The following is a 14,403-nucleotide window of genomic DNA, read 5'->3' on the forward strand; positions in this document are numbered from 1 at the left end:
GAATCACCCACGAGCTCTCCCGCGAGCCGTCCCAGCACACCGCAGGGGAAAGATTTTACTCTATGGCTTTGTTCTACGCAAAGGGAGCATCCCTGGGCACGAAATTCGCAGGGTAGGAGGGGGTAGTGACGCTGGGTGTAACTAAAAAGGTGCCATTGTCCGGTGAATTCCGGTTGGGGAGTTACGGAACGATCTCATATCGCATAATCGTGAAAAAATATTATTCTTCTAAAAAAAAAAGACATTTAGTCATGTTGTTATCAACAAAAATTAAGGGGAGCCGAGCTCCCCTTAGCTCCCCCGTAGTTTGCACCCTGGTTGAGCGAATCGTTTGGGAGTTGGTGAGCAAGTAAGGTAAAATTAAACATAAGACAATGAAAGTGTTTTTTGACCTTGCATGCATGTCAACCTGTTGTTGGGGACTCCCAAAACCAAAATATGAACCTTTCATTACCCATAATAGGGGCACTTTAAGGACTGCCGTGGACAGCTGACTCAAGGTTTTTGATATTCTTCATATTCTGTGTGGTGGTCAGTTCACACTGATAGAAATTAATACACTGATAGAAATTAATCTTTTCCAACAAGTTTAAATAGATTTTTGCCTTTTATGGGCATTTTTACCTTATAAAGCCATTTTTCTAAAAATGTGCATTATCTTTTGAATCAAATTCTTAGAATTAGAATAAGACAGTTGGGCTGTTACCAAGCAAATGAGAAATCAGAGAAATCAGTATGAATAAAATCCATCTTTGCAATGCAGAGCAAACACAGAAGCTGCATCTGTGGCATTTAGATGTATTTTCACACTACTGTTTAGTGCAGAACATGAATGCATTTAACCTGCAATTACAAATGCATAAATAATGTTTTAATATATTAAACAAAACGTTGAATACTGTTATTTGAAAGTATTTAAATAAAAAAAAATTAAACCGCCAGCAGGTGGCAGCAAGTCATTGTTAATAAGTGAGTCATTGCGATTGAACCGAATCATTTAAACGGTTGATTCATTCAGGAACTAAACACCGTCATGTTGCTCAGACGCAAAACAGCGTTGTGGCTGAGTTTGGAATTATTTCTGTTGTCGAAAAATGTCGCAAAAACAGGAAATATAGTGTCTAAAACGTAAGTCTCTTAATTAACTTCTTGTTTTTTTGAACGGTAGTAAAAAAAAATCAATATTAGATTTGTAATCATGGTATTTTTTGGAGAAAAAAACGGCACTCTTTGTGTGATATTAACTATATGCAGTGAAAGAACACACTCTAAATGCGCAGTAGTCTAGACTTCATCACGTAATGTGTCACGAATCCGGTCCATGAACTTCCATCCACTTGCCACCAGAGGTTACCCTCCAATGATATTGACTCTCACACCACACAGACTGTTACACATCACCCTGGACTACATTTCCCATACTCCATTGCACTAATCACAAGCTCACCTGAAACTTATCACACACAGCTGCTACCCATTACACCCACTATAAGAATCAGTCTCAAACAACCATTCACTGCCGAGTATTGTTTAGCGCTTTGGATACTGTTAGCCGCCGATCGACCACGCCCGCTTTGGATTACCCTTGTCTTGCCCTCGATACACCTGTGTGCCATTGTCTGACCCTTGCCTGTTTTGACCATGTTTAAGAACAAAACTTTGCATATGGTTCCACATGCCTCTCGTCTCGTCGGCTCCGTAACAATGTATGCATGCACACTGTAGGTGTGTTTTGTTTGGTTTTTGCAAAATACTTGATAATGTCAAATTGCACATCGTTAAAACAACAATTACGATATTATTGCAGATGATATATATCACACACCCCTAACTCCAGGTCTCTAGAAAACACCAAACCATGACATGGCCAAAGAAAAAAAAATATCCTGGGTGAACTCCAAGTGACAGGCTGCTACATGCTGAATTAATTATGTAACCAGTTTCAACAAAACTTAAAAGAAATTAGAAACTGACAAGCTATATTTTACTACATTTATAATAGCAAGTTGTACCCAGTATCACCCTCCACAGAATCCATTCCTGGAAAGAGCTGACGAGCTTTCCCATGAACTGTTATTATACATTAACCTGAGCCTCTGAGCAACGGAGGAAGAGAGAGAGAGCCCTTAAGATGCCTCATATGACTCTCACAAGGCTTCTGCAGTGCCTAGACTGAACATCTCTCACAAGTCACGCGTGAGTCCACCTCCGGTAAATTCCTGTTTACAATTTAGCTTACTGCAAGGCAGATGCTGGGCTAAACAGGGTTACAGTGGGACTTGTCTGGATCAAATAAAGCAGCTTTTACAACAGCAAACAACTTTGTGGCGATCTGGCTAATAATCCCCTCTGATTCATGCCTGTGCCAACTAATTTAGTGGTCAAAGTGAATTTTAGCAGGCTGAAGAACAATTCTATGATCTGCGGCTTAGCCAAGCAATAAATATGGGAGCACATCTCTTCAACCAATAACTCTAGATATATAATCTGTCCTTGATACATCTATGCATTCAATCAGTCATTTTCACATGCAACACAGAAAAAAAAAAAGATTTGTATTTCAGGAGAAGCCTTAAGGCTTAAGAGATGAGCAGATGCCACACAGCAAATGGGAACTACACGTTTACCAACACAAGGCATTCTGGAAAGATATATCACTGCACCAGGACCAGGATCTCAGTCCAGTGGTTGTAGACTTCCAAACAAAGACATCTAAAAGGTCTTTCAAGAAGAATCTAGTCCAAATAAGATAGTCCAGCACTGGTTAAATGGGACTGAAGGCCATTTCACACTGAGCGCTAGTGTTGTCACGGTACCAAAATGTCAGTATTCAGTACCGATACCAGTGAAAATCCACGGTTCTCGGTACCAAGCTTGGTACCGAAATACCGGGTCGTTTGACAACACTACTGAGCGCGATGCGAAAAAGTGAGGCGAATCGCGACGAACGTTGCTTTCACACAGAGCGCGAAACGATTTATCGCCTTCTGCTAATTCACGCCTGCACGCTAGGTGGCACAGACCAACAATGCCTCATGTAGCCCATGTATCTTGTATATGGCTTTTGCATTGTTCGCTGCTCAATATACAGCATTAAATTAAGATAAATAACTTTTGGTTCTTCATTAGAAACACAAACTATATATACGGAAGGGCAAGAGATGATTGACAGATCTCGAGTGAACACGCTCTCGCGCGCATGTGGAATAAAATGGACTGTGCTCTCCAGATCACATAATTTAGTGGAGAATTAATAGAAATGTTATTCTGTTTAAAGAACGTGAGAATAAATCTGTTTCTCAAATACCAACAATAACAAGAACTCAGCATCCACTTTCTTCTCTCTACCGGGATACTCTTCTTTGGTGTTTGTTTACAGTGGGCGAAACAGCGCCACCATTCTCACCCTTTTGTGTAACAGCAGCTGCTCCGGGCACGTGATCTAAGCTCAAATCTGATTGGACGGCCCGTTTCATCGTGGAGCGACGGGGAAAAAATCGACACACAGGACGAAAAAAAAATCCTTGATTTTTCGCACCGCGAATGATCGCGCCTGGTGTGAATAGCCCCATAGGGATCTGTTGTTTCGATTCAAAAGCGTCATCGTGCCGAATTTTCGCTTTCAGTGTGAAAAGCCCTTAATGCTCAGACAACTTGCAAAATAGTAAAACCAACATGACTTTTTTCGCTTTTTCGCGCCTAGTGTGAATAGCTCCATTAGGGATCTATTGTTTCGATTCAAAAGCGTCTTACCTCTTTCTGTCTCAACAGGAGGTGGAGGAACAGGTCATATGCTGTCAACTCGGGCAAGGAACGCTCTTCTACAGCAATATGGAACAAGGTCTGATGTTTTGATCTCTTCAAGTGTGGTGATTTAGTGCAGAGGGGAGGGTGTACTGGACATGTGTGTTTGTAAGTGTTGGTAGGTGGGTGTGTAGGAGTGGGTGGAGGGAGAGATTTGAGCTAATCAGGCCTGAAGTAGCCATCAAATAAAATAAAATAAAAATTACAGTAAACAGTGGTTTTACAGTATTAGGGATCCTGAGATGTCCATATGTTCAAGGAAAACTCATCACTTATGAGCTCTTTCTGGTTACGTGAACCAAATATTCCAACAAAGAATCGACCATGAAACTGTTTTCTTTTTTTTCTTTTTTTTTACACAGCCGAACTTCATATTCAAATGGCCTAAATACATGCAATTTGTTCTCTAGGCTTTCGGTTAACAGAGCCAAACTACAGCCAACTGCGTGTGATTCAGCTCAACAGCTTCTGTAAATTGGCTTCAAAGTAGGGCTGTACGATTAATCGCATGCGATATTTAACGCGCATCTTGTCAGAAAGCCGGTTCTGTAATCAGCGGTAAATCTCCATCACCTGCGTGCTTTCACACTGAGCAGCATTAACTACACAGAGCCGTTGTTCACTGATGGACATGTGTGTTTGTAAGTGTTGGTAGGTGGGTGTGTAGGAGTGGGTGGAGGGAGAGATTTGAGCTAATCAGGCCTGAAGTAGCCATCAAATAAAATAAAATAAAAATTACAGTAAACAGTGGTTTTACAGTATTAGGGATCCTGAGATGTCCATATGTTCAAGGAAAACTCATCACTTATGAGCTCTTTCTGGTTACGTGAACCAAATATTCCAACAAAGAATCGACCATGAAACTGTTTTCTTTTTTTTCACATAGCCGAACTTCATATTCAAATGGCCTAAATACATGCAATTTGTTCTCTAGGCTTTCGGTTAACAGAGCCAAACTACAGCCAACTGCGTGTGATTCAGCTCAACAGCTTCTGTAAATTGGCTTCAAAGTAGGGCTGTACGATTAATCGCATGCGATATTTAACGCGCATCTTGTCAGAAAGCCGGTTCTGTAATCAGCGGTAAATCTCCATCACCTGCGTGCTTTCACACTGAGCAGCATTAACTACACAGAGCCGTTGTTCACTGATGAGCATCGCAAAAAATCGCGCGAATATGAACGTGGTTTAGCGCAGCTCGTCAGTGAACAACGGCTCTGTGTAGTTAATGCTGCTCCATGTGAAAGCACGCTAATTACAGAACCGACATGCGCGTTAAATATCACATGCGATTAATCGTGCAGCCCTACTTCAAAGGTCAGCAGCAGAGCCTAAATTTCAGTAGGAAGAAGCCAGCACCATAAGTAATGGTCCAGCATTTTCATGGACAATGAGAATACTTTGATAGCTGTAGTTTTTCCCCTGTGAGACTTCAGTCTGTGAAGTCCATCAGACACCAGAGGGCTATTACCCAGTCCATCTGAAAAGGAGAGAGGTGATTATCAAAGAGAAGGCCAGATACTAATCAGAGGGATTTTTAACGCATGTCAGGTCAATTTTCACAATGGGGGGGGGGTACTACAGGGAGACTCGTTGGCGAGGAACTGCTGAGAGTAGGATCCTTAATCATAAGAATGTACCGATACAGAAACTTTGACTGCTATGATAATTCTTAATATGCTTCATCTGGCACCAAAAAAATTGTGTACATTAAAATAAAATAACTTATGCCTACTATGAACCACTGGAATGAAGAAATTCTATGTGCCAATTGCCAACTCTTTCGTAAAAATGGGAAATATAACCTTCACAGTTATTACAAAAATAAATAAATAAACAAAATGCATGTGTGCCATGGATGGAAAACCTTTAGTAAACATTTTACTGTCTTTAACAATAGGTAGGACATCTAGAAATTATGCAATTTATCATCTTAAATGTGTCTGCCAATACTGATATAGCTGCCAATATATTGTTCATCTCTCGATTGCAATAAGAATCCCTGAAGCATTCAGAGTCCCTCCTGCTGACCCAACCAATGTTACAAATCATCACACTAAAACTCCTGCAGCTACGCTTAAGAATAGCTTATGCATTAAGAACAGGATGTTACATCAGTTGGGGGAGTTAAGCAACATGTACTGTTAAGTGGGTGGTAGGGTTGTGCCGATAGATGATAGTATTGTGTATTGACGATAGTCAGAGATATCGCCTGTGGCTTATGCCTTTGACAATAGCAAGACGATTAGCCTATTATTATTATTATTATTATTATCAGGCTAATAATACTCTCTAATTAATATTAGGGCTTATTTGTTGCATTGTATTTCTTTTTCTGCGTTTTACAGTATTGCGCGTTATAACCAATCACACACAATTATGCTGAGCTTATGAATGCATTGGCCAATCAGAGGAGTTCAGATGAGTCATCACTGAAACAACAGAGTTCCGTTGTTCAGCGCGCGCTGACTGAATTCTGACTCGCGAATTCTCTCATCATAAACAACAAAGTGCAGAAGTACGTGCGATGTATGTAATTATAAGAGATTTATTCATCATACAGTGCAGATTCACTGATTTTAATGGGAGTATTTTTAAAGTGCATATACTCGTGCTAGACTGAGCTTGTGTTGATGTTCTTTGGTAATGTAATGTTCTTTGCTCGTTTTCTGTAGCTGCTTTTTGAATAACTGAGAAAATGTAAGCATTATAATTAGCAACTTACAATATTTATAATAATTTTTTTCATGTTAAATACAAATTCAGTCATATTAAAAACATTAAGCTGCTTTTAGACTTACACTGGAGTTGGTTCACTTTCCGGCAATGAAACTACGTAAATAAATAATTAAATAAATTAGCACAATAATATAATGTATCGCGATCTCACAGGCTGACGATAGGACGATATGAAAATTGAGCATATCGCCCAACACTAGTGGGTGTTTCAAGTTGAATATGCATGCCAATAATGCAGATGTTTAAGACTTAAGATATAAGCAAACTCTAAATTAGGGGTGTGCGATAAGACGATTTTTGATCGTGGACGATAAAAATGACTCCACGATCTGCTTTTGAAGAAATATCGTAGTATCATGCTACAGCGGTTTCAAGATGAATATGCATGCATATCCAATAATGCAGATGTTTAAGACTTAAGATATAAGCAAACTCTAAATTAGGGGTGTGCGATAAGACGATTTTTGATCGTGGACGATAAAAATGACTCCACGATCTGCTTTTGAAGAAATATCGTAGTATCATGCTACAGCGCACATTCTGTCAGCTGCAGTTCTGGCGTCTCCATCTCAATATACTGTACAACGCGACATACATTCAGTAGGTGCATTTCCATTACAGATTTGCACAAAACTCTGGTGATATTTTATAAATGTCGATAAAAAAGTATTGCGAAATGACGGCATTTCCATTAACCAATGTTATGCGACTAAAACGTAATTTTTTCCTCTCGTGATAAGTTATGGCAATGAAGCAGCACAGAGAGCCGCTTCAGAAACATGCTTGGCCAGGCTGGAATAAACACAAGCATTGACTAGAGTGGCCGCAATTAGCTTCAGTGGCCATATCAGAGCCACACTGCACCGTAGACGTGTGCAGTGTAAATTGTCTAAGCATTAATGGTAGGAAAGCCCCTTATACTGGAGACCGGCCACGTATGAAGTGTTTCTTGGAGGTTATAGTACACTGAAGAATGATCATATGACTTTTTATTGACTAGATTTTGTAACATCTCGATTGGATTACTGCAACTCATTGTATATCAGTGCTTCTGAGTCATGTGTTTCTCGTCTGTAGTTGGTTCAGAATGCAGCGGCTCGGCTTCTTTATGGGAAGCGCAAACATGAGTCTATCACACCAGTTTTGATTTCATTGCATTTGTTGCCAGTCAAATATAGAATTGATTTTAAAATGTTACTGTTTGTCTATAAATCTCTCCATAATCAGGCTCCACAGTACCTATCTGATTTGTTACATCCATACACTCAGTCAAGAGCACTCAGATCCACTGATTCTGGTTTATTGCAAGTTCCCAGGGCATGTCTCAAAAACAGAGGTAATTGTGCTTTTTCTGTTGTTGGCCCTAAGTTGTGGAATAGTCTGCCAATTCATATCAGAACTGCCTCAACTTTATCTATTTTTAAGTCTACTCTTAAAACTTATTTCTTCTCCTTGGCATTTAATATTTTTTGACTTGCTATGCAATGATCCTGTATTTTAGTGAACCTCATCCATTTTACAGTGAGTGTTTTATAGTTTGCGTTTTATTGTTTATAAACTTGTTGACTTGTTTTGTTTTGCATAATCTGTGCAGCACTTTGGTCGACTTCGGTTGTTTTAAATGTGCTATATAAATAAACATTGTATTGTATTGTATTTTTACATACGCCATGGGACCTGTAAATGCGAAAAAAACGTTTCCATTGCAGTTTTGCGAATTATTCCTTTTTCGCATTGCCTGAAAAACCACTTCATGCGAGCGTAAAAACTTTTGACGCGTTTCTATTAGGCGTATTTTCAATTCGCAATTTCAATTTGCGCAATTTGAAGGGTAATGGAAACGCGCAGTTTTAGCGGTAGAGTTACACTCACAGGACACTGCACTTATGCGCAGTCACAAAAGTACATTATTTGCATATTTGCTTTAAAGCCTTGCCAGTTAAACGTTTCATTCACGTGCTGTTCTGATGTGCGCTTTTTCTGAGCGCATAAAAAGCCTATCAAACAGCGCCTGATTTCTGAATGAAGTTATCTTTTGCACTAATACTGTCAAAACACACATGGTTTACATATAGACTCAGTTGGTTATGTCTAAAATGAAAGTAAACAGTTGAGAGAAAATGGATGCGTGCCTGTATATGTGTGCAGGTCTTAATGGGACAGTACTAAACATGCTGCCGACTGTCATTAAAGGGATAGTTCATCCTAAAATTTAATTTCTGTCGTTATTTACTCACTCACATGTTGTCTCAAACCTGTATTAATTTATTTCTTGTGCTGAACACAAAAGAAGATATTTTGAAGAACGTGGGTAACTAAACAATTGACGGTAGCCATTGACTTCCATAGTATGAAAAAAAACTATGGAAGTCAGTGGCTACCGTCACCTGTTTGGTTAGATGAAGGTAAGTGATCACAGAATTTTCATTTTTTGGGTGAACTATCCCTTTAATATTAAATGTTTAATATTAAGATTATTAAGCAGTTTTTGTAACATTTTTTAAAAGAAAAATCTTGGGAAGAAAGGTTTTCTTTCACATGATAACAAAATATTCTTTTAATGAGGCTTTATTATTGTTTTGTTTTTTTCAAAATAAATTAATTCAGAAATTAAAAACATGTTCATCAATTATATATTAATTACATTTCTTCTGTATTTTTAGTTATGAATAATCCTCTTTAAATTCATTAAAATATGATCCTAACCAAAGCAGAAATCACTACTTCTCTCTTTCTCCGTTTTTTTCACTTTCCAAAGCCATCCTTTTTTTTTTTTACATACGCCATGGGACCTGTAAATGCGAAAAAAACGTTTCCATTGCAGTTTTGCGAATTATTCCTTTTTCGCATTGCCTGAAAAACCACTTCATGCGAGCGTAAAAACTTTTGACGCGTTTCTATTAGGCGTATTTTCAATTCGCAATTTCAATTTGCGCAATTTGAAGGGTAATGGAAACGCGCAGTTTTAGCGGTAGAGTTACACTCACAGGACACTGCACTTATGCGCAGTCACAAAAGTACATTATTTGCATATTTGCTTTAAAGCCTTGCCAGTTAAACGTTTCATTCACGTGCTGTTCTGATGTGCGCTTTTTCTGAGCGCATAAAAAGCCTATCAAACAGCGCCTGATTTCTGAATGAAGTTATCTTTTGCACTAATACTGTCAAAACACACATGGTTTACATATAGACTCAGTTGGTTATGTCTAAAATGAAAGTAAACAGTTGAGAGAAAATGGATGCGTGCCTGTATATGTGTGCAGGTCTTAATGGGACAGTACTAAACATGCTGCCGACTGTCATTAAAGGGATAGTTCATCCTAAAATTTAATTTCTGTCGTTATTTACTCACTCACATGTTGTCTCAAACCTGTATTAATTTATTTCTTGTGCTGAACACAAAAGAAGATATTTTGAAGAATATGGGTAAACCAAACAGTTGCTGGTCCACATTGAATTTGATAGTAGGAAAAAATACTATGGAAGTCGCTGTGGACCAGCAACTGTTTGGTTTTCCATGTTCTTCAAAATAACTTTCATGTTCAGCAGAAGAAAGAAACTCATTCAGGTTTAAAACAACTTTTGAGTCAGTAAATGATGGTATAAAAATAAAACACTATGACAGAATTGACAGACAGATGAGAGAATTTATATTTTTGAGTGAACTATTCCTTTAATGTTAATAAAACACGAAAACACAGAGAAAAATCACTCAATACTCTTGACTGAAAAACTTTAATGCAGTTGCTTTAAGAGGAATCAATCTATATAGTGTTTTATTTTTATATTTCTTCATTCAATTTCTTGAATGCTCCTGCTAAATACACCTATTGTCCCTGAAAATAAAACACTGTTTGTTTTATTTGTATATTTGTAATGTGTATATTTGTTCTTATTTTTTAATAACAAAGATAAAATAATGACAAAGATTTTTATCTTCACCCACTTTGGCCTAAATATCCACCATTCCTTTTTATATTTTGTTATACATTGAAAGGCTTTGTCTTTATAATAGGGAAACTAGTTTGGCTGTAATGCTCAGACAAAATAGTATAACCAACATGACAAAAAATCGTGATAAAATCGTGAATCGTGATATTTCTAAAAAAAATTGTGATATGATATTTTTGCCATATTGCCCACCCCTACTCTGAATCATGCTGTTTTTGGATTGTTGGTCTAATCACTGAAAGTCCCTTTATCAAAATGAAAGTCCAGTATGACTAAAAAGATGCTTCAACAATTTTCTTCAAAATTAAAGAAGGAAGTTCATTTGAGACTTGAGGCTTTGTGCGTTGCGTGTTGTAAAACAATCTTATTCCTGACTACAATATAGAGATTATTATTCCTGTGCTACAATATAGAGACTCTACATTGAATACACATGGCCTCTGAACGCTCAAAGCTATATAAACCCTACATACTTGACCTGATTTTTTTTGGTCTTGAACAAAGGAATGGTAACTAAAGAGTCACCTGGAATAGACCACAGGCTTTTTCTGCATAATTAAACCACCACACAATGTGCCGTAAAACACATCAACTTGAAGTGTTTAATGACATATTATAAAACATACATTTAAAGGTACCTGCTAAGGCCCCCTAAAATCTTAAGACTGTAAATAAAACGTATTTTCCTTAACGAGACCTCACACACAGAGCTCATGTTCATTTAATCTCTCTGTTCAAGACTGTACGCTTAACAGCTCACTCAGTACGCACCTATAGCGGATCATGTGAACAATCTTATGTTTAGAGATCGACCGATATATCGATTTACCAATATTTTTCCCGATATTTAAGCATTTTACAATAATCGGATATCGGTTTTGTAATATCGGATTCACTGATAAACGCCACCATCTTGTGGATGTTTTGAGAATTGCGCGCAGGATCGCCATTGCACCACGGCGTCTGAGGGGAGAGGAGACAACAACAACGGCGTGCACAGGTACTTGATTTACTGTAGTTAGTAAACTTTATTTAACATAACAGCCATTAATGCACAAATTAGATGTATTACATAAATGCCTGATATGCAGTTTATGCAGCTTTGCTCGAAGAAATAGAGACGAACTCACGGAGTCACGTAAAATAATCCGTCAAGTCCTGTTCCAATAAAGACGTAACTTTGCGTTAATTAAATAATATGCAGCCATGAATGGTATCGGTTATAAAATATCAATATCGGTCGATCACTACTTATGTTATTACCAAACATGATCTCATTTGATTAAGACTAGGCAAGTCACATGATGAAATGCCAACCCATATTTGACCAATTCTTTTTTTAATGCTGGCCTGTAAAGTGACTTTGTTTTGAGACTGTTCATAGAAAAAGAATACATGCAAGATATTCAACTTTCAGAACAAATCAACGAGTTCACCATCAGTTCTGTCATCATTTACATTCAAAATATCTTCTATGTTTCACAAAAGAAAGAATGTCGATTTGAACGAATTTGTGGGAACTACTACCCTTTAAAGATAAAAGAAAATTGTTTTAGGAATAGGTACCGAGAACCGGTATTTTTTTGGACCGGTACGTAATTGGGTCAATACCGGAGTACCGATAAGCTTCAGGAAAAACGATACTGTTATCGATACTTGCGTTGTTTATCTTCGTATACTTCAATGTTAACGACGAATTAGAAGCTGCTGCTTGTTATTTCCCTTCAATGAATGATGTGGCCGACGTTTGCTTGACATGCGTGAGATATCCATGTTTGCGTGCAATCAGTCATCGCGGCAAGAGTGAAATATTCAAAAGTGTGGGCTCACGTTACAAAACTAAGCGACACCAGTGTCAGATGCAATATATGAAGTAGTGTAATAGTGAACGAGGAGGCAACTCTAGTAATATAATGAAACATTTACTAACAAAACACAACATCTACCTCAAGCAATGAGCTGTATTAAACACTCACGAGACTTCACAAAAGTACATTATTTCCGCGTGCTTTAAAGGGATAGTTCACCCAACAATTCGTCTCCTCCGCATCACCCTAGCGGCATTTTGGAGAGTATCTACTGAACACAAACAGCGTATGTTGTTCTGTGTCAGCCGCACCACATGGTATTTGCGTTCAGTGGATACTCTCCAAAATGGCGCTAGGGTGACGCGAAGGAGACGAATTGTTGAATAAAGTTGTTATTTTTGTTTTCTTTGCGCACAGATAGTATTCTCGTAGCTTCGTAAAATTACGGTTGAACCACTGATGTCACGTGGAGTATTTTACCGATCACCTTGCTACGTTTCTGAGCCGAAGGAGAAGAATTATTGAATAAAGTCGCTATTTTTTTTTCTTTTACGCACAAAAACTATTCTCGTAGCTTCGTAATATTAAGGTTGAACCCCTGATGTCACATGGATTATTTTACCGATCTCCTTGCTACGTTTCTGAACGTATGAACGGAGGTCTTACGGGTTTGGAACGACATGAGGGTGAGTAATTAATGACAGAATTTTATTTTTTGGGTGAACTAACCCTTTAAAGCAATAAAATCTGATGTTTTGATGCAGCAAAATTTGATGTTTATCTGCTTACCCCCAGGGCATCCAAGATGTAGGTGACTTTGTTTCTTCAGTAGAACACAAATGAAGATTTTGAACACAAACCATTGCAGTCTATCTTATAATGTAAGTGGATGGGAATCACGGCTTTGGGAGTAAAAAAAAACACAAACAAAACCAAATTAAACCCTGCGGCTCGTGACGATACATTGATGTGTAAACACACAAAACGATCGGTCTGTGCAAGAAACTGAACAGCATTTATATAGTTTTTACCTCTGATTTTCACCACAATGTCCGAACTGTCTGTCCTGAGCACGTTCTCAACAGCCAGCGCCTGACGCATCTTCTTCTTCTTCTTGCTTTACGGCAGATCGCAGACTTATAAGTGCATTACCGCCACCTATCTCTCAAATTGACCATTGACACTATCTACAATCTCAATTAGGAGTGTCAAAGGTCCATTTGAGAGATAGGTGGCGGTAATGCACTTATTAACCGTGTTTCCGCCATTCATACATACAGAGGCAAGCAGAACATCCAGAATTCATATTTCAACCGTCTTTTTGCATTTTAATATTCACAGACACTAGTTCATATCGCGATTCGAATTAAGTGGCAGTGGCTACTTTTGATTTATTTGTCCAAAATTGACGAATTCTGTGGCATTCCACACTATAGAGTAAATTACGTTTTTATGAACGGACTCCACGATCCTGTCCACGTTTTCACAGAAACCATATGGCCCTAGAAATGTAACCACACTTCAGAACATTTCGGCTTGCCCGGTGTTTTGTTTGAACGAGTTGCAGGGGTGACATCATGTCACAGGGTCTCTCTTTCTCTCTCTGTAGCGTATGCGCCCAGATGCGTTCTCAGGTACCGAAATTTGGCACCGATTGATTTAACGTGAATTTGTACTCGGTAGTACCGACACAATTCGGTCGGTATTCATATCGCGATTTGAATTAAGTGGCAGTGGCTACTTTTGATTTATTTGTCCAAAACTGACGAATTCTGTGGCATTCCACACTATAGAGTAAATTACGTTTTTATGAATGGACTCCACGATCCTGTCCACGTTTTCACAGAAACCATATGGCCCTAGAAATGTAACCACACTTCAGAACATTTCGGCTTGCCCGGTGTTTTGTTTGAACGAGTTGCAGGGGTGACATCATGTCACAGGGTCTCTCTTTCTCTCTCTGTAGCGTATGCGCTCAGATGCGTTATCAGGTACCGAAATTTGGCACCGATTGATTTAACGTGAATCGGTACTCTGTAGTACCGATGCAATTCGGTCGGTACCCTTAAAAGTACCGAGTTCGGTACCCAACCCTAGTCACC

The 14,403-nt window shown here is 38.5% G+C and overlaps 1 protein-coding gene across 4 annotated transcripts in view; it reads right to left on the bottom strand.

Annotated features, from left to right (window-relative positions):
• The window catches only part of LOC107673130 (zinc transporter ZIP10-like), a 29,957-nt gene that overhangs the window by 13,937 nt on the left and 1,617 nt on the right, over nucleotides 1–14,403 (bottom strand). Inside the window, exon 1 of one of the 4 annotated variants that reach the window (XM_016466612.1) lies at nucleotides 13,091–13,115. The exons of 2 other annotated variants lie outside the window; for them this stretch is intronic. The gene's annotated coding sequence lies outside the window, so the exon portion shown is untranslated. Of the gene's footprint in view, nucleotides 1–3,753; nucleotides 4,277–13,090; nucleotides 13,116–14,403 lie in introns of those variants that run through there. One more of the 4 variants, XM_016466611.1, reaches the window with a different exon arrangement.

The sequence above is a fragment of the Sinocyclocheilus anshuiensis genome, unplaced genomic scaffold (genome assembly GCF_001515605.1).
Source record: "Sinocyclocheilus anshuiensis isolate Anshui unplaced genomic scaffold, SAMN03320099.WGS_v1.1 scaffold496, whole genome shotgun sequence".
Classification (NCBI taxonomy): Eukaryota; Metazoa; Chordata; class Actinopteri; order Cypriniformes; family Cyprinidae; genus Sinocyclocheilus; species Sinocyclocheilus anshuiensis.